The 17,385-nt window shown below is 45.7% G+C and overlaps 7 non-coding genes across 7 annotated transcripts; all 7 read right to left on the bottom strand.

Annotated features, from left to right (window-relative positions):
- Positions 1 to 99: 99 nt before the first annotated feature.
- Positions 100 to 290, bottom strand: LOC130325316 (U2 spliceosomal RNA). Its single transcript, XR_008870161.1, has one exon. It is a non-coding gene; the product is annotated as a U2 spliceosomal RNA (small nuclear RNA).
- Positions 291 to 2,377: 2,087 nt separating this feature from the next.
- LOC130325340 (U2 spliceosomal RNA) lies at positions 2,378 to 2,568 on the bottom strand. The gene has a single exon (XR_008870180.1). It is a non-coding gene; the product is annotated as a U2 spliceosomal RNA (small nuclear RNA).
- A 3,647-nt stretch (positions 2,569 to 6,215) lies between these two features.
- Positions 6,216 to 6,406, bottom strand: LOC130325315 (U2 spliceosomal RNA). The gene has a single exon (XR_008870160.1). It is a non-coding gene; the product is annotated as a U2 spliceosomal RNA (small nuclear RNA).
- Positions 6,407 to 8,498: 2,092 nt separating this feature from the next.
- On the bottom strand, positions 8,499 to 8,689 carry LOC130325314 (U2 spliceosomal RNA). The gene has a single exon (XR_008870159.1). It is a non-coding gene; the product is annotated as a U2 spliceosomal RNA (small nuclear RNA).
- A 2,057-nt stretch (positions 8,690 to 10,746) lies between these two features.
- LOC130325313 (U2 spliceosomal RNA) lies at positions 10,747 to 10,937 on the bottom strand. The gene has a single exon (XR_008870158.1). It is a non-coding gene; the product is annotated as a U2 spliceosomal RNA (small nuclear RNA).
- A 2,079-nt stretch (positions 10,938 to 13,016) lies between these two features.
- On the bottom strand, positions 13,017 to 13,207 carry LOC130325312 (U2 spliceosomal RNA). Its single transcript, XR_008870157.1, has one exon. It is a non-coding gene; the product is annotated as a U2 spliceosomal RNA (small nuclear RNA).
- Positions 13,208 to 15,295: 2,088 nt separating this feature from the next.
- LOC130325311 (U2 spliceosomal RNA) lies at positions 15,296 to 15,486 on the bottom strand. Its single transcript, XR_008870156.1, has one exon. It is a non-coding gene; the product is annotated as a U2 spliceosomal RNA (small nuclear RNA).
- Between the last annotated feature and the right edge of the window lie 1,899 nt (positions 15,487 to 17,385).

The following is a 17,385-nucleotide window of genomic DNA, read 5'->3' as shown; positions in this document are numbered from 1 at the left end:
TTGGCTGCAGCAGCAGCAAGGCCCACAGGGCTGGCTAGCTGGCTAGCCAGCAAGCAGGTAGCAATGAAAGTAGGAATCTTTCTTTTTAACCCTGTAAGGGGGTGGTGCACTGTACCCGAAGATACTGCCATATCGGGTCAATGCATAGGGCGACGGAAGCAAGCTTCGAAATCGGCCCCCGTTCTCAAAAATCCATTTAATATATGGTCCCCAGATAGGGGACGTATCAGATATTAAACTGATAAGAACAGATACTACACTTGATCTTAGCCAAAAGGCCGAGAAGCGATAACCGTGAAAGGGGCGGGCCCAACAAGGTCCCCTTCATGGGCACTATCACTGCTTGCTGTCAGGGAGGCTGCCAGACAATTTTCCATGCACACTCTGGGCTGGGGGGCAGTCAACCACCAGTACACACAGCAGAACCTAAACCCATACCATTATTGCTAAGCAGCAAGACAGGGGCCCATTGCACTCCCACGGGGCCTTTTTAAATGCAATCCATAACCCGGATTTGCCAGGAACCCTTCTTACTCCTCCTACTTGCATGTGACACTGGGCTTAGGATCTGCATAGGAAACACACACACAAGCACACACCTACCTTTGTTGCCTGCAGATGCCTCCTTGGCTGTCCCCAAACGGTATCAAACCAACACCCACGGGAAGCTGTAAGCATAGAGGACATGCCTGCACCCCATTGGACTTACCTGTGTGGGTTAAATCCGGGTTATTTGACAACCTATGGCGGTGATGGTTCTGCTCAGGCAGAGCAGTGCTGATGCTCCTCATAAAGCTGTCGCTGCTGTGAAGGTTCTAGGTGACATCACAAATCCCTTTGGTTACATACACAACAAAGCTGGGTTGTTGTTGTTTACACTCTGCAAGGCCTGTGGAAGTGAGTGACATCATAGCACTGTAGTTCTGAGGGTTCAAGATGGATGCAACAATCTCCTGTTGCTTCTATGAAGGCCGTAATAGACGACATCACCAAACAGCTCCATAGTCACATACACAGCAAAGGAGAGATGTTGTTTACACCTAGTGATGTCAGTGGTATTGAGTGACATCACAGCACAGTGCTAAGGCTCCTGGGCCTGGACACAGCAGCGGCTGCAATATCTCAACGGAGAATACGTTTATATCTATGTGTGTGTGTGCGCATATATATATATATATATATATATATATATATATATATATATATTTCTCCGCCGAAATCACTTTTAAACCCATTTCCACCTTTTTTTCCCTTCTCTTCCTCTTACTTTTTTTTCACGTTTTTTTACGTTTTTCTCCTTTTCGCCTCTTTTCTGGGCGTATTATTCTTCTTTTTCTTCTTTTTTTTCGTCTAATGCATACCCCATCAGTGCAGCAATGCTTATTCAATACCGCCAGCAGATGGAGACACTGGGGGATAATTTTCTAAGGATTTATACTGATTTTTCCTGTCTGAATTTGTCGCACAGAAAGTTGCAGGCCAAATATGTGTGACATTTCTGCGACTTTAGCTTCTAGAGCATTTTTACAACATTATACATAGGTGCTGAATACATAAAAAGCGACTGTTCAGCGACAGACAAGTCGCATCGGCTGAAAGTAGGCCAGAATGTCAGTCCATGTTGGAGCAGGTTTAGATACAGTCTAAAGCATAGATCTCAAAGTCTGTGCACAGAATTTAGCAAGGGCCTCGCACCTTCTGATGCATCAGGTAGGTGCACAATAGCATAGCCTAACCCTCTGTACTTTGGTCTATATTGATGCGGGACATAGACAGCCAGCTGATGACCAATCCATTAGTGCAATGGATGGCTGGAAGCATTTGTCTTTGCCTTTGCAATACCACAGAAGCAATGCATGGTCAATGTACAGCAATGACACACCTGTGTGAACAGCCAGGAGACCCCCCCCCCCCATGTTATGTTACATAGTTACATAGTTAGTACGGTCGAAAAAAGACATATGTCCATCACGTTCAACCAGGGAATTAAGGGGTAGGGGTGTGGCGCGATATTGGGGAAGGGATGAGATTTTATATTTCTTCATAAGCATTAATCTTATTTTGTCAATTAGGAACATTCAGCACCCACCCGCTATCAAGGCAGCTGCCTATCATGTCATGCCCTACCTGCACAGGTGTGCTGGCTACTCAAATGATCCAATTAAGGAGGCCATTTAGTCAGCAGCAGCAGAAGTCCTGTGCCTGGACGCTCCAACAGGGGCCAGACACAAGCAGAAGCAGAAGCAGCAGAAGCAGCAGCAGCACCACCTTTTGTTTTTTGGCTGCAGCAGCAGCAAGGCCCACAGGGCTGGCTAGCTGGCTAGCCAGCAAGCAGGTAGCAATGAAAGTAGGAATCTTTCTTTTTAACCCTGTAAGGGGGTGGTGCACTGTACCCGAAGATACTGCCATATCGGGTCAATGCATAGGGCGACGGAAGCAAGCTTCGAAATCGGCCCCCGTTCTCAAAAATCCATTTAATATATGGTCCCCAGATAGGGGACGTATCAGATATTAAACTGATAAGAACAGATTTTTTTTTTTTTTTAAGTTAGCCCTCAGAAACTCAATCAGAGTTCCAAGATCTTATTTGAACTCGATTGTTGCTCATCATCAGGTAACCCATTTTTTTATTTCTTCTTAACACTAATGACCACAAAATAAAATCAATAAAAAAGATTTAACCAGAAAAAAAAAACACACATTTACAATAACAAACAAACATTGCTTTCACCAGTAATTAATCAGAGAGACATTCCATTTCTCCAGGCATATACCATTAGGAAATCTATCATTCCACGGTTTATCGTTCCTCTTATCATCTGTCTTTTTACCGGAAGTCCCAACCAAGATGGAACTTTATAAGTGTCCAAAAATCTGTCCATATCAGCTTGAAATGAAAAATACACTTTGTCTCTAGCTTCCTCGTACCGATTTTCATATTTCGACCTTAGTTCCATTAAATCCATATCAAATGGTCTTCTTTCCTTTTTTGGCATATTTTCCAACATGCCATCCAAAACACCTCCAAATTCCATTGGTACATAAACCTCTTCTTTCTTTTTCTTTTCTTCAGCCACTTTTCTGGCTGGAACTTCCTCCAACTCAGGTTCTCCAATTTCTTCTTCTTCCCTACTCCTTTTAGCTGCTGTTTCCTTTTTCGTTGTTTGTTTCTTGGGACATACATTTACCAGGTGATCTTCCTCACCGCACAGATGACACTTCTTTTTTTTGTTGTTGTTGCAGGTGTCTGCTTCATGACCTCCCTCCTGGCACTTATAGCACCATGAGTGAGTACATAGGTCTTTCCCGTGCCCGTATTGTTTACATTTACGGCAAAATTCCTCCATCCCTGAATAGAACAAGTCACCATTGACCGATCCAATTTTGAATCGCCCAGGTGGATAAATCACTTTACCGTCAGGTTCCTTTTTAAATTTAACTTTAAATTTCCATTTTGTAGTCCATAGGCCATATTGGTTCAGGACTTTTCCCTTTGACAGAATATTGTCACAGAATCTAGAAAGAAAAGTCTCAATGTCTTTTTCCAGTATATATGGGCTATACATCCGTACCGTCAATATTTTCTCCTGGTTCGGAAAATGCGGGGTCACCTCCACACCCTCCAAAACTGGATTGGCCTTCTTTTGCTGGTACTTGCTGCAAAAAAAATTAAAGTCCTCTTCAGAAGCCAATATAACATCGTAGTGTCCATTTCTTGGGAATTCAAGCATAGACAGGATTTGTTCCTTCTTAATTTCCAGCAACTTGAATAAGATCTCCTCGACCACGAAACCTAATCCTTTTCCTCTCTTGCAGGTATCCAATAAGGAAATCCGAACTCCATTTCTGAGCTTAGCATACTCAGGGATGCCTTCTGATGATGCTCCACTTGATCCAGCCATGTCCATCAGGATAAACACCTCCCCCACTGTAAGCAGGTAGGTGGTGGTGATCGCTCCCCGTTGTCTGGGGACTAAGCCGGCTCCCTAATAGCAGCAGGGGGGTGAAGTCCCTCCGTTAAGAAGGACGATCCCCCCAGGCAAAGGAGCCGGGTACCCCAGACACCCTCTGGCCAGACCAAGTGAGCAGAACTACACTTGATCTTAGCCAAAAGGCCGAGAAGCGATAACCGTGAAAGGGGCGGGCCCAACAAGGTCCCCTTCATGGGCACTATCACTGCTTGCTGTCAGGGAGGCTGCCAGACAATTTTCCATGCACACTCTGGGCTGGGGGGCAGTCAACCACCAGTACACACAGCAGAACCTAAACCCATACCATTATTGCTAAGCAGCAAGACAGGGGCCCATTGCACTCCCACGGGGCCTTTTTAAATGCAATCCATAACCCGGATTTGCCAGGAACCCTTCTTACTCCTCCTACTTGCATGTGACACTGGGCTTAGGATCTGCATAGGAAACACACACACAAGCACACACCTACCTTTGTTGCCTGCAGATGCCTCCTTGGCTGTCCCCAAACGGTATCAAACCAACACCCACGGGAAGCTGTAAGCATAGAGGACATGCCTGCACCCCATTGGACTTACCTGTGTGGGTTAAATCCGGGTTATTTGACAACCTATGGCGGTGATGGTTCTGCTCAGGCAGAGCAGTGCTGATGCTCCTCATAAAGCTGTCGCTGCTGTGAAGGTTCTAGGTGACATCACAAATCCCTTTGGTTACATACACAACAAAGCTGGGTTGTTGTTGTTTACACTCTGCAAGGCCTGTGGAAGTGAGTGACATCATAGCACTGTAGTTCTGAGGGTTCAAGATGGATGCAACAATCTCCTGTTGCTTCTATGAAGGCCGTAATAGACGACATCACCAAACAGCTCCATAGTCACATACACAGCAAAGGAGAGATGTTGTTTACACCTAGTGATGTCAGTGGTATTGAGTGACATCACAGCACAGTGCTAAGGCTCCTGGGCCTGGACACAGCAGCGGCTGCAATATCTCAACGGAGAATACGTTTATATCTATGTGTGTGTGTGCGCATATATATATATATATATATATATATATATATATATATATATATATTTCTCCGCCGAAATCACTTTTAAACCCATTTCCACCTTTTTTTCCCTTCTCTTCCTCTTACTTTTTTTTCACGTTTTTTTACGTTTTTCTCCTTTTCGCCTCTTTTCTGGGCGTATTATTCTTCTTTTTCTTCTTTTTTTTCGTCTAATGCATACCCCATCAGTGCAGCAATGCTTATTCAATACCGCCAGCAGATGGAGACACTGGGGGATAATTTTCTAAGGATTTATACAGATTTTTCCTGTCTGAATTTGTCGCACAGAAAGTTGCAGGCCAAATATGTGTGACATTTCTGCGACTTTAGCTTCTAGAGCATTTTTACAACATTATACATAGGTGCTGAATACATAAAAAGCGACTGTTCAGCGACAGACAAGTCGCATCGGCTGAAAGTAGGCCAGAATGTCAGTCCATGTTGGAGCAGGTTTAGATACAGTCTAAAGCATAGATCTCAAAGTCTGTGCACAGAATTTAGCAAGGGCCTCGCACCTTCTGATGCATCAGGTAGGTGCACAATAGCATAGCCTAACCCTCTGTACTTTGGTCTATATTGATGCGGGACATAGACAGCCAGCTGATGACCAATCCATTAGTGCAATGGATGGCTGGAAGCATTTGTCTTTGCCTTTGCAATACCACAGAAGCAATGCATGGTCAATGTACAGCAATGACACACCTGTGTGAACAGCCAGGAGACCCCCCCCCCCATGTTATGTTACATAGTTACATAGTTAGTACGGTCGAAAAAAGACATATGTCCATCACGTTCAACCAGGGAATTAAGGGGTAGGGGTGTGGCGCGATATTGGGGAAGGGATGAGATTTTATATTTCTTCATAAGCATTAATCTTATTTTGTCAATTAGGAACATTCAGCACCCACCCGCTATCAAGGCAGCTGCCTATCATGTCATGCCCTACCTGCACAGGTGTGCTGGCTACTCAAATGATCCAATTAAGGAGGCCATTTAGTCAGCAGCAGCAGAAGTCCTGTGCCTGGACGCTCCAACAGGGGCCAGACACAAGCAGAAGCAGAAGCAGCAGAAGCAGCAGCAGCACCACCTTTTGTTTTTTGGCTGCAGCAGCAGCAAGGCCCACAGGGCTGGCTAGCTGGCTAGCCAGCAAGCAGGTAGCAATGAAAGTAGGAATCTTTCTTTTTAACCCTGTAAGGGGGTGGTGCACTGTACCCGAAGATACTGCCATATCGGGTCAATGCATAGGGCGACGGAAGCAAGCTTCGAAATCGGCCCCCGTTCTCAAAAATCCATTTAATATATGGTCCCCAGATAGGGGACGTATCAGATATTAAACTGATAAGAACAGATACTACACTTGATCTTAGCCAAAAGGCCGAGAAGCGATAACCGTGAAAGGGGCGGGCCCAACAAGGTCCCCTTCATGGGCACTATCACTGCTTGCTGTCAGGGAGGCTGCCAGACAATTTTCCATGCACACTCTGGGCTGGGGGGCAGTCAACCACCAGTACACACAGCAGAACCTAAACCCATACCATTATTGCTAAGCAGCAAGACAGGGGCCCATTGCACTCCCACGGGGCCTTTTTAAATGCAATCCATAACCCGGATTTGCCAGGAACCCTTCTTACTCCTCCTACTTGCATGTGACACTGGGCTTAGGATCTGCATAGGAAACACACACACAAGCACACACCTACCTTTGTTGCCTGCAGATGCCTCCTTGGCTGTCCCCAAACGGTATCAAACCAACACCCACGGGAAGCTGTAAGCATAGAGGACATGCCTGCACCCCATTGGACTTACCTGTGTGGGTTAAATCCGGGTTATTTGACAACCTATGGCGGTGATGGTTCTGCTCAGGCAGAGCAGTGCTGATGCTCCTCATAAAGCTGTCGCTGCTGTGAAGGTTCTAGGTGACATCACAAATCCCTTTGGTTACATACACAACAAAGCTGGGTTGTTGTTGTTTACACTCTGCAAGGCCTGTGGAAGTGAGTGACATCATAGCACTGTAGTTCTGAGGGTTCAAGATGGATGCAACAATCTCCTGTTGCTTCTATGAAGGCCGTAATAGACGACATCACCAAACAGCTCCATAGTCACATACACAGCAAAGGAGAGATGTTGTTTACACCTAGTGATGTCAGTGGTATTGAGTGACATCACAGCACAGTGCTAAGGCTCCTGGGCCTGGACACAGCAGCGGCTGCAATATCTCAACGGAGAATACGTTTATATCTATGTGTGTGTGTGCGCATATATATATATATATATATATATATATATATATATATATATATATATATTTCTCCGCCGAAATCACTTTTAAACCCATTTCCACCTTTTTTTCCCTTCTCTTCCTCTTACTTTTTTTTCACGTTTTTTTACGTTTTTCTCCTTTTCGCCTCTTTTCTGGGCGTATTATTCTTCTTTTTCTTCTTTTTTTTCGTCTAATGCATACCCCATCAGTGCAGCAATGCTTATTCAATACCGCCAGCAGATGGAGACACTGGGGGATAATTTTCTAAGGATTTATACTGATTTTTCCTGTCTGAATTTGTCGCACAGAAAGTTGCAGGCCAAATATGTGTGACATTTCTGCGACTTTAGCTTCTAGAGCATTTTTACAACATTATACATAGGTGCTGAATACATAAAAAGCGACTGTTCAGCGACAGACAAGTCGCATCGGCTGAAAGTAGGCCAGAATGTCAGTCCATGTTGGAGCAGGTTTAGATACAGTCTAAAGCATAGATCTCAAAGTCTGTGCACAGAATTTAGCAAGGGCCTCGCACCTTCTGATGCATCAGGTAGGTGCACAATAGCATAGCCTAACCCTCTGTACTTTGGTCTATATTGATGCGGGACATAGACAGCCAGCTGATGACCAATCCATTAGTGCAATGGATGGCTGGAAGCATTTGTCTTTGCCTTTGCAATACCACAGAAGCAATGCATGGTCAATGTACAGCAATGACACACCTGTGTGAACAGCCAGGAGACCCCCCCCCCCATGTTATGTTACATAGTTACATAGTTAGTACGGTCGAAAAAAGACATATGTCCATCACGTTCAACCAGGGAATTAAGGGGTAGGGGTGTGGCGCGATATTGGGGAAGGGATGAGATTTTATATTTCTTCATAAGCATTAATCTTATTTTGTCAATTAGGAACATTCAGCACCCACCCGCTATCAAGGCAGCTGCCTATCATGTCATGCCCTACCTGCACAGGTGTGCTGGCTACTCAAATGATCCAATTAAGGAGGCCATTTAGTCAGCAGCAGCAGAAGTCCTGTGCCTGGACGCTCCAACAGGGGCCAGACACAAGCAGAAGCAGAAGCAGCAGAAGCAGCAGCAGCACCACCTTTTGTTTTTTGGCTGCAGCAGCAGCAAGGCCCACAGGGCTGGCTAGCTGGCTAGCCAGCAAGCAGGTAGCAATGAAAGTAGGAATCTTTCTTTTTAACCCTGTAAGGGGGTGGTGCACTGTACCCGAAGATACTGCCATATCGGGTCAATGCATAGGGCGACGGAAGCAAGCTTCGAAATCGGCCCCCGTTCTCAAAAATCCATTTAATATATGGTCCCCAGATAGGGGACGTATCAGATATTAAACTGATAAGAACAGATACTACACTTGATCTTAGCCAAAAGGCCGAGAAGCGATAACCGTGAAAGGGGCGGGCCCAACAAGGTCCCCTTCATGGGCACTATCACTGCTTGCTGTCAGGGAGGCTGCCAGACAATTTTCCATGCACACTCTGGGCTGGGGGGCAGTCAACCACCAGTACACACAGCAGAACCTAAACCCATACCATTATTGCTAAGCAGCAAGACAGGGGCCCATTGCACTCCCACGGGGCCTTTTTAAATGCAATCCATAACCCGGATTTGCCAGGAACCCTTCTTACTCCTCCTACTTGCATGTGACACTGGGCTTAGGATCTGCATAGGAAACACACACACAAGCACACACCTACCTTTGTTGCCTGCAGATGCCTCCTTGGCTGTCCCCAAACGGTATCAAACCAACACCCACGGGAAGCTGTAAGCATAGAGGACATGCCTGCACCCCATTGGACTTACCTGTGTGGGTTAAATCCGGGTTATTTGACAACCTATGGCGGTGATGGTTCTGCTCAGGCAGAGCAGTGCTGATGCTCCTCATAAAGCTGTCGCTGCTGTGAAGGTTCTAGGTGACATCACAAATCCCTTTGGTTACATACACAACAAAGCTGGGTTGTTGTTGTTTACACTCTGCAAGGCCTGTGGAAGTGAGTGACATCATAGCACTGTAGTTCTGAGGGTTCAAGATGGATGCAACAATCTCCTGTTGCTTCTATGAAGGCCGTAATAGACAACATCACCAAACAGCTCCATAGTCACATACACAGCAAAGGAGAGATGTTGTTTACACCTAGTGATGTCAGTGGTATTGAGTGACATCACAGCACAGTGCTAAGGCTCCTGGGCCTGGACACAGCAGCGGCTGCAATATCTCAACGGAGAATACGTTTATATCTATGTGTGTGTGTGCGCATATATATATATATATTTCTCCGCCGAAATCACTTTTAAACCCATTTCCACCTTTTTTTCCCTTCTCTTCCTCTTACTTTTTTTTCACGTTTTTTTACGTTTTTCTCCTTTTCGCCTCTTTTCTGGGCGTATTATTCTTCTTTTTCTTCTTTTTTTTCGTCTAATGCATACCCCATCAGTGCAGCAATGCTTATTCAATACCGCCAGCAGATGGAGACACTGGGGGATAATTTTCTAAGGATTTATACTGATTTTTCCTGTCTGAATTTGTCGCACAGAAAGTTGCAGGCCAAATATGTATGACATTTCTGCGACTTTAGCTTCTAGAGCATTTTTACAACATTATAAATAGGTGCTGAATACATAAAAAGCGACTGTTCAGCGACAGACAAGTCGCATCGGCTGAAAGTAGGCCAGAATGTCAGTCCATGTTGGAGCAGGTTTAGATACAGTCTAAAGCATAGATCTCAAAGTCTGTGCACAGAATTTAGCAAGGGCCTCGCACCTTCTGATGCATCAGGTAGGTGCACAATAGCATAGCCTAACCCTCTGTACTTTGGTCTATATTGATGCGGGACATAGACAGCCAGCTGATGACCAATCCATTAGTGCAATGGATGGCTGGAAGCATTTGTCTTTGCCTTTGCAATACCACAGAAGCAATGCATGGTCAATGTACAGCAATGACACACCTGTGTGAACAGCCAGGAGACCCCCCCCCCATGTTATGTTACATAGTTACATAGTTAGTACGGTCGAAAAAAGACATATGTCCATCACGTTCAACCAGGGAATTAAGGGGTAGGGGTGTGGCGCGATATTGGGGAAGGGATGAGATTTTATATTTCTTCATAAGCATTAATCTTATTTTGTCAATTAGGAACATTCAGCACCCACCCGCTATCAAGGCAGCTGCCTATCATGTCATGCCCTACCTGCACAGGTGTGCTGGCTACTCAAATGATCCAATTAAGGAGGCCATTTAGTCAGCAGCAGCAGAAGTCCTGTGCCTGGACGCTCCAACAGGGGCCAGACACAAGCAGAAGCAGAAGCAGCAGAAGCAGCAGCAGCACCACCTTTTGTTTTTTGGCTGCAGCAGCAGCAAGGCCCACAGGGCTGGCTAGCTGGCTAGCCAGCAAGCAGGTAGCAATGAAAGTAGGAATCTTTCTTTTTAACCCTGTAAGGGGGTGGTGCACTGTACCCGAAGATACTGCCATATCGGGTCAATGCATAGGGCGACGGAAGCAAGCTTCGAAATCGGCCCCCGTTCTCAAAAATCCATTTAATATATGGTCCCCAGATAGGGGACGTATCAGATATTAAACTGATAAGAACAGATACTACACTTGATCTTAGCCAAAAGGCCGAGAAGCGATAACCGTGAAAGGGGCGGGCCCAACAAGGTCCCCTTCATGGGCACTATCACTGCTTGCTGTCAGGGAGGCTGCCAGACAATTTTCCATGCACACTCTGGGCTGGGGGGCAGTCAACCACCAGTACACACAGCAGAACCTAAACCCATACCATTATTGCTAAGCAGCAAGACAGGGGCCCATTGCACTCCCACGGGGCCTTTTTAAATGCAATCCATAACCCGGATTTGCCAGGAACCCTTCTTACTCCTCCTACTTGCATGTGACACTGGGCTTAGGATCTGCATAGGAAACACACACACAAGCACACACCTACCTTTGTTGCCTGCAGATGCCTCCTTGGCTGTCCCCAAACGGTATCAAACCAACACCCACGGGAAGCTGTAAGCATAGAGGACATGCCTGCACCCCATTGGACTTACCTGTGTGGGTTAAATCCGGGTTATTTGACAACCTATGGCGGTGATGGTTCTGCTCAGGCAGAGCAGTGCTGATGCTCCTCATAAAGCTGTCGCTGCTGTGAAGGTTCTAGGTGACATCACAAATCCCTTTGGTTACATACACAACAAAGCTGGGTTGTTGTTGTTTACACTCTGCAAGGCCTGTGGAAGTGAGTGACATCATAGCACTGTAGTTCTGAGGGTTCAAGATGGATGCAACAATCTCCTGTTGCTTCTATGAAGGCCGTAATAGACGACATCACCAAACAGCTCCATAGTCACATACACAGCAAAGGAGAGATGTTGTTTACACCTAGTGATGTCAGTGGTATTGAGTGACATCACAGCACAGTGCTAAGGCTCCTGGGCCTGGACACAGCAGCGGCTGCAATATCTCAACGGAGAATACGTTTATATCTATGTGTGTGTGTGCGCATATATATATATATATATATATATATATATATATATATTTCTCCGCCGAAATCACTTTTAAACCCATTTCCACCTTTTTTTCCCTTCTCTTCCTCTTACTTTTTTTTCACGTTTTTTTACGTTTTTCTCCTTTTCGCCTCTTTTCTGGGCGTATTATTCTTCTTTTTCTTCTTTTTTTTCGTCTAATGCATACCCCATCAGTGCAGCAATGCTTATTCAATACCGCCAGCAGATGGAGACACTGGGGGATAATTTTCTAAGGATTTATACTGATTTTTCCTGTCTGAATTTGTCGCACAGAAAGTTGCAGGCCAAATATGTGTGACATTTCTGCGACTTTAGCTTCTAGAGCATTTTTACAACATTATACATAGGTGCTGAATACATAAAAAGCGACTGTTCAGCGACAGACAAGTCGCATCGGCTGAAAGTAGGCCAGAATGTCAGTCCATGTTGGAGCAGGTTTAGATACAGTCTAAAGCATAGATCTCAAAGTCTGTGCACAGAATTTAGCAAGGGCCTCGCACCTTCTGATGCATCAGGTAGGTGCACAATAGCATAGCCTAACCCTCTGTACTTTGGTCTATATTGATGCGGGACATAGACAGCCAGCTGATGACCAATCCATTAGTGCAATGGATGGCTGGAAGCATTTGTCTTTGCCTTTGCAATACCACAGAAGCAATGCATGGTCAATGTACAGCAATGACACACCTGTGTGAACAGCCAGGAGACCCCCCCCCCATGTTATGTTACATAGTTACATAGTTAGTACGGTCGAAAAAAGACATATGTCCATCACGTTCAACCAGGGAATTAAGGGGTAGGGGTGTGGCGCGATATTGGGGAAGGGATGAGATTTTATATTTCTTCATAAGCATTAATCTTATTTTGTCAATTAGGAACATTCAGCACCCACCCGCTATCAAGGCAGCTGCCTATCATGTCATGCCCTACCTGCACAGGTGTGCTGGCTACTCAAATGATCCAATTAAGGAGGCCATTTAGTCAGCAGCAGCAGAAGTCCTGTGCCTGGACGCTCCAACAGGGGCCAGACACAAGCAGAAGCAGAAGCAGCAGAAGCAGCAGCAGCACCACCTTTTGTTTTTTGGCTGCAGCAGCAGCAAGGCCCACAGGGCTGGCTAGCTGGCTAGCCAGCAAGCAGGTAGCAATGAAAGTAGGAATCTTTCTTTTTAACCCTGTAAGGGGGTGGTGCACTGTACCCGAAGATACTGCCATATCGGGTCAATGCATAGGGCGACGGAAGCAAGCTTCGAAATCGGCCCCCGTTCTCAAAAATCCATTTAATATATGGTCCCCAGATAGGGGACGTATCAGATATTAAACTGATAAGAACAGATACTACACTTGATCTTAGCCAAAAGGCCGAGAAGCGATAACCGTGAAAGGGGCGGGCCCAACAAGGTCCCCTTCATGGGCACTATCACTGCTTGCTGTCAGGGAGGCTGCCAGACAATTTTCCATGCACACTCTGGGCTGGGGGGCAGTCAACCACCAGTACACACAGCAGAACCTAAACCCATACCATTATTGCTAAGCAGCAAGACAGGGGCCCATTGCACTCCCACGGGGCCTTTTTAAATGCAATCCATAACCCGGATTTGCCAGGAACCCTTCTTACTCCTCCTACTTGCATGTGACACTGGGCTTAGGATCTGCATAGGAAACACACACACAAGCACACACCTACCTTTGTTGCCTGCAGATGCCTCCTTGGCTGTCCCCAAACGGTATCAAACCAACACCCACGGGAAGCTGTAAGCATAGAGGACATGCCTGCACCCCATTGGACTTACCTGTGTGGGTTAAATCCGGGTTATTTGACAACCTATGGCGGTGATGGTTCTGCTCAGGCAGAGCAGTGCTGATGCTCCTCATAAAGCTGTCGCTGCTGTGAAGGTTCTAGGTGACATCACAAATCCCTTTGGTTACATACACAACAAAGCTGGGTTGTTGTTGTTTACACTCTGCAAGGCCTGTGGAAGTGAGTGACATCATAGCACTGTAGTTCTGAGGGTTCAAGATGGATGCAACAATCTCCTGTTGCTTCTATGAAGGCCGTAATAGACGACATCACCAAACAGCTCCATAGTCACATACACAGCAAAGGAGAGATGTTGTTTACACCTAGTGATGTCAGTGGTATTGAGTGACATCACAGCACAGTGCTAAGGCTCCTGGGCCTGGACACAGCAGCGGCTGCAATATCTCAACGGAGAATACGTTTATATCTATGTGTGTGTGTGCGCATATATATATATATATATATATATATATATATATATATATATATATTTCTCCGCCGAAATCACTTTTAAACCCATTTCCACCTTTTTTTCCCTTCTCTTCCTCTTACTTTTTTTTCACGTTTTTTTACGTTTTTCTCCTTTTCGCCTCTTTTCTGGGCGTATTATTCTTCTTTTTCTTCTTTTTTTTCGTCTAATGCATACCCCATCAGTGCAGCAATGCTTATTCAATACCGCCAGCAGATGGAGACACTGGGGGATAATTTTCTAAGGATTTATACTGATTTTTCCTGTCTGAATTTGTCGCACAGAAAGTTGCAGGCCAAATATGTGTGACATTTCTGCGACTTTAGCTTCTAGAGCATTTTTACAACATTATACATAGGTGCTGAATACATAAAAAGCGACTGTTCAGCGACAGACAAGTCGCATCGGCTGAAAGTAGGCCAGAATGTCAGTCCATGTTGGAGCAGGTTTAGATACAGTCTAAAGCATAGATCTCAAAGTCTGTGCACAGAATTTAGCAAGGGCCTCGCACCTTCTGATGCATCAGGTAGGTGCACAATAGCATAGCCTAACCCTCTGTACTTTGGTCTATATTGATGCGGGACATAGACAGCCAGCTGATGACCAATCCATTAGTGCAATGGATGGCTGGAAGCATTTGTCTTTGCCTTTGCAATACCACAGAAGCAATGCATGGTCAATGTACAGCAATGACACACCTGTGTGAACAGCCAGGAGACCCCCCCCCCCATGTTATGTTACATAGTTACATAGTTAGTACGGTCGAAAAAAGACATATGTCCATCACGTTCAACCAGGGAATTAAGGGGTAGGGGTGTGGCGCGATATTGGGGAAGGGATGAGATTTTATATTTCTTCATAAGCATTAATCTTATTTTGTCAATTAGGAACATTCAGCACCCACCCGCTATCAAGGCAGCTGCCTATCATGTCATGCCCTACCTGCACAGGTGTGCTGGCTACTCAAATGATCCAATTAAGGAGGCCATTTAGTCAGCAGCAGCAGAAGTCCTGTGCCTGGACGCTCCAACAGGGGCCAGACACAAGCAGAAGCAGAAGCAGCAGAAGCAGCAGCAGCACCACCTTTTGTTTTTTGGCTGCAGCAGCAGCAAGGCCCACAGGGCTGGCTAGCTGGCTAGCCAGCAAGCAGGTAGCAATGAAAGTAGGAATCTTTCTTTTTAACCCTGTAAGGGGGTGGTGCACTGTACCCGAAGATACTGCCATATCGGGTCAATGCATAGGGCGACGGAAGCAAGCTTCGAAATCGGCCCCCGTTCTCAAAAATCCATTTAATATATGGTCCCCAGATAGGGGACGTATCAGATATTAAACTGATAAGAACAGATACTACACTTGATCTTAGCCAAAAGGCCGAGAAGCGATAACCGTGAAAGGGGCGGGCCCAACAAGGTCCCCTTCATGGGCACTATCACTGCTTGCTGTCAGGGAGGCTGCCAGACAATTTTCCATGCACACTCTGGGCTGGGGGGCAGTCAACCACCAGTACACACAGCAGAACCTAAACCCATACCATTATTGCTAAGCAGCAAGACAGGGGCCCATTGCACTCCCACGGGGCCTTTTTAAATGCAATCCATAACCCGGATTTGCCAGGAACCCTTCTTACTCCTCCTACTTGCATGTGACACTGGGCTTAGGATCTGCATAGGAAACACACACACAAGCACACACCTACCTTTGTTGCCTGCAGATGCCTCCTTGGCTGTCCCCAAACGGTATCAAACCAACACCCACGGGAAGCTGTAAGCATAGAGGACATGCCTGCACCCCATTGGACTTACCTGTGTGGGTTAAATCCGGGTTATTTGACAACCTATGGCGGTGATGGTTCTGCTCAGGCAGAGCAGTGCTGATGCTCCTCATAAAGCTGTCGCTGCTGTGAAGGTTCTAGGTGACATCACAAATCCCTTTGGTTACATACACAACAAAGCTGGGTTGTTGTTGTTTACACTCTGCAAGGCCTGTGGAAGTGAGTGACATCATAGCACTGTAGTTCTGAGGGTTCAAGATGGATGCAACAATCTCCTGTTGCTTCTATGAAGGCCGTAATAGACGACATCACCAAACAGCTCCATAGTCACATACACAGCAAAGGAGAGATGTTGTTTACACCTAGTGATGTCAGTGGTATTGAGTGACATCACAGCACAGTGCTAAGGCTCCTGGGCCTGGACACAGCAGCGGCTGCAATATCTCAACGGAGAATACGTTTATATCTATGTGTGTGTGTGCGCATATATATATATATATTTCTCCGCCGAAATCACTTTTAAACCCATTTCCACCTTTTTTTCCCTTCTCTTCCTCTTACTTTTTTTTCACGTTTTTTTACGTTTTTCTCCTTTTCGCCTCTTTTCTGGGCGTATTATTCTTCTTTTTCTTCTTTTTTTTCGTCTAATGCATACCCCATCAGTGCAGCAATGCTTATTCAATACCGCCAGCAGATGGAGACACTGGGGGATAATTTTCTAAGGATTTATACTGATTTTTCCTGTCTGAATTTGTCGCACAGAAAGTTGCAGGCCAAATATGTATGACATTTCTGCGACTTTAGCTTCTAGAGCATTTTTACAACATTATAAATAGGTGCTGAATACATAAAAAGCGACTGTTCAGCGACAGACAAGTCGCATCGGCTGAAAGTAGGCCAGAATGTCAGTCCATGTTGGAGCAGGTTTAGATACAGTCTAAAGCATAGATCTCAAAGTCTGTGCACAGAATTTAGCAAGGGCCTCGCACCTTCTGATGCATCAGGTAGGTGCACAATAGCATAGCCTAACCCTCTGTACTTTGGTCTATATTGATGCGGGACATAGACAGCCAGCTGATGACCAATCCATTAGTGCAATGGATGGCTGGAAGCATTTGTCTTTGCCTTTGCAATACCACAGAAGCAATGCATGGTCAATGTACAGCAATGACACACCTGTGTGAACAGCCAGGAGACCCCCCCCCCATGTTATGTTACATAGTTACATAGTTAGTACGGTCGAAAAAAGACATATGTCCATCACGTTCAACCAGGGAATTAAGGGGTAGGGGTGTGGCGCGATATTGGGGAAGGGATGAGATTTTATATTTCTTCATAAGCATTAATCTTATTTTGTCAATTAGGAACATTCAGCACCCACCCGCTATCAAGGCAGCTGCCTATCATGTCATGCCCTACCTGCACAGGTGTGCTGGCTACTCAAATGATCCAATTAAGGAGGCCATTTAGTCAGCAGCAGCAGAAGTCCTGTGCCTGGACGCTCCAACAGG

This window comes from Hyla sarda, unplaced genomic scaffold (genome assembly GCF_029499605.1).
Source record: "Hyla sarda isolate aHylSar1 unplaced genomic scaffold, aHylSar1.hap1 scaffold_271, whole genome shotgun sequence".
Lineage (NCBI taxonomy): Eukaryota > Metazoa > Chordata > Amphibia > Anura > Hylidae > Hyla > Hyla sarda.
The sequence above is the reverse complement of the archived record's forward strand: the minus strand, read 5'-3'. Positions and strand labels throughout refer to the sequence as shown.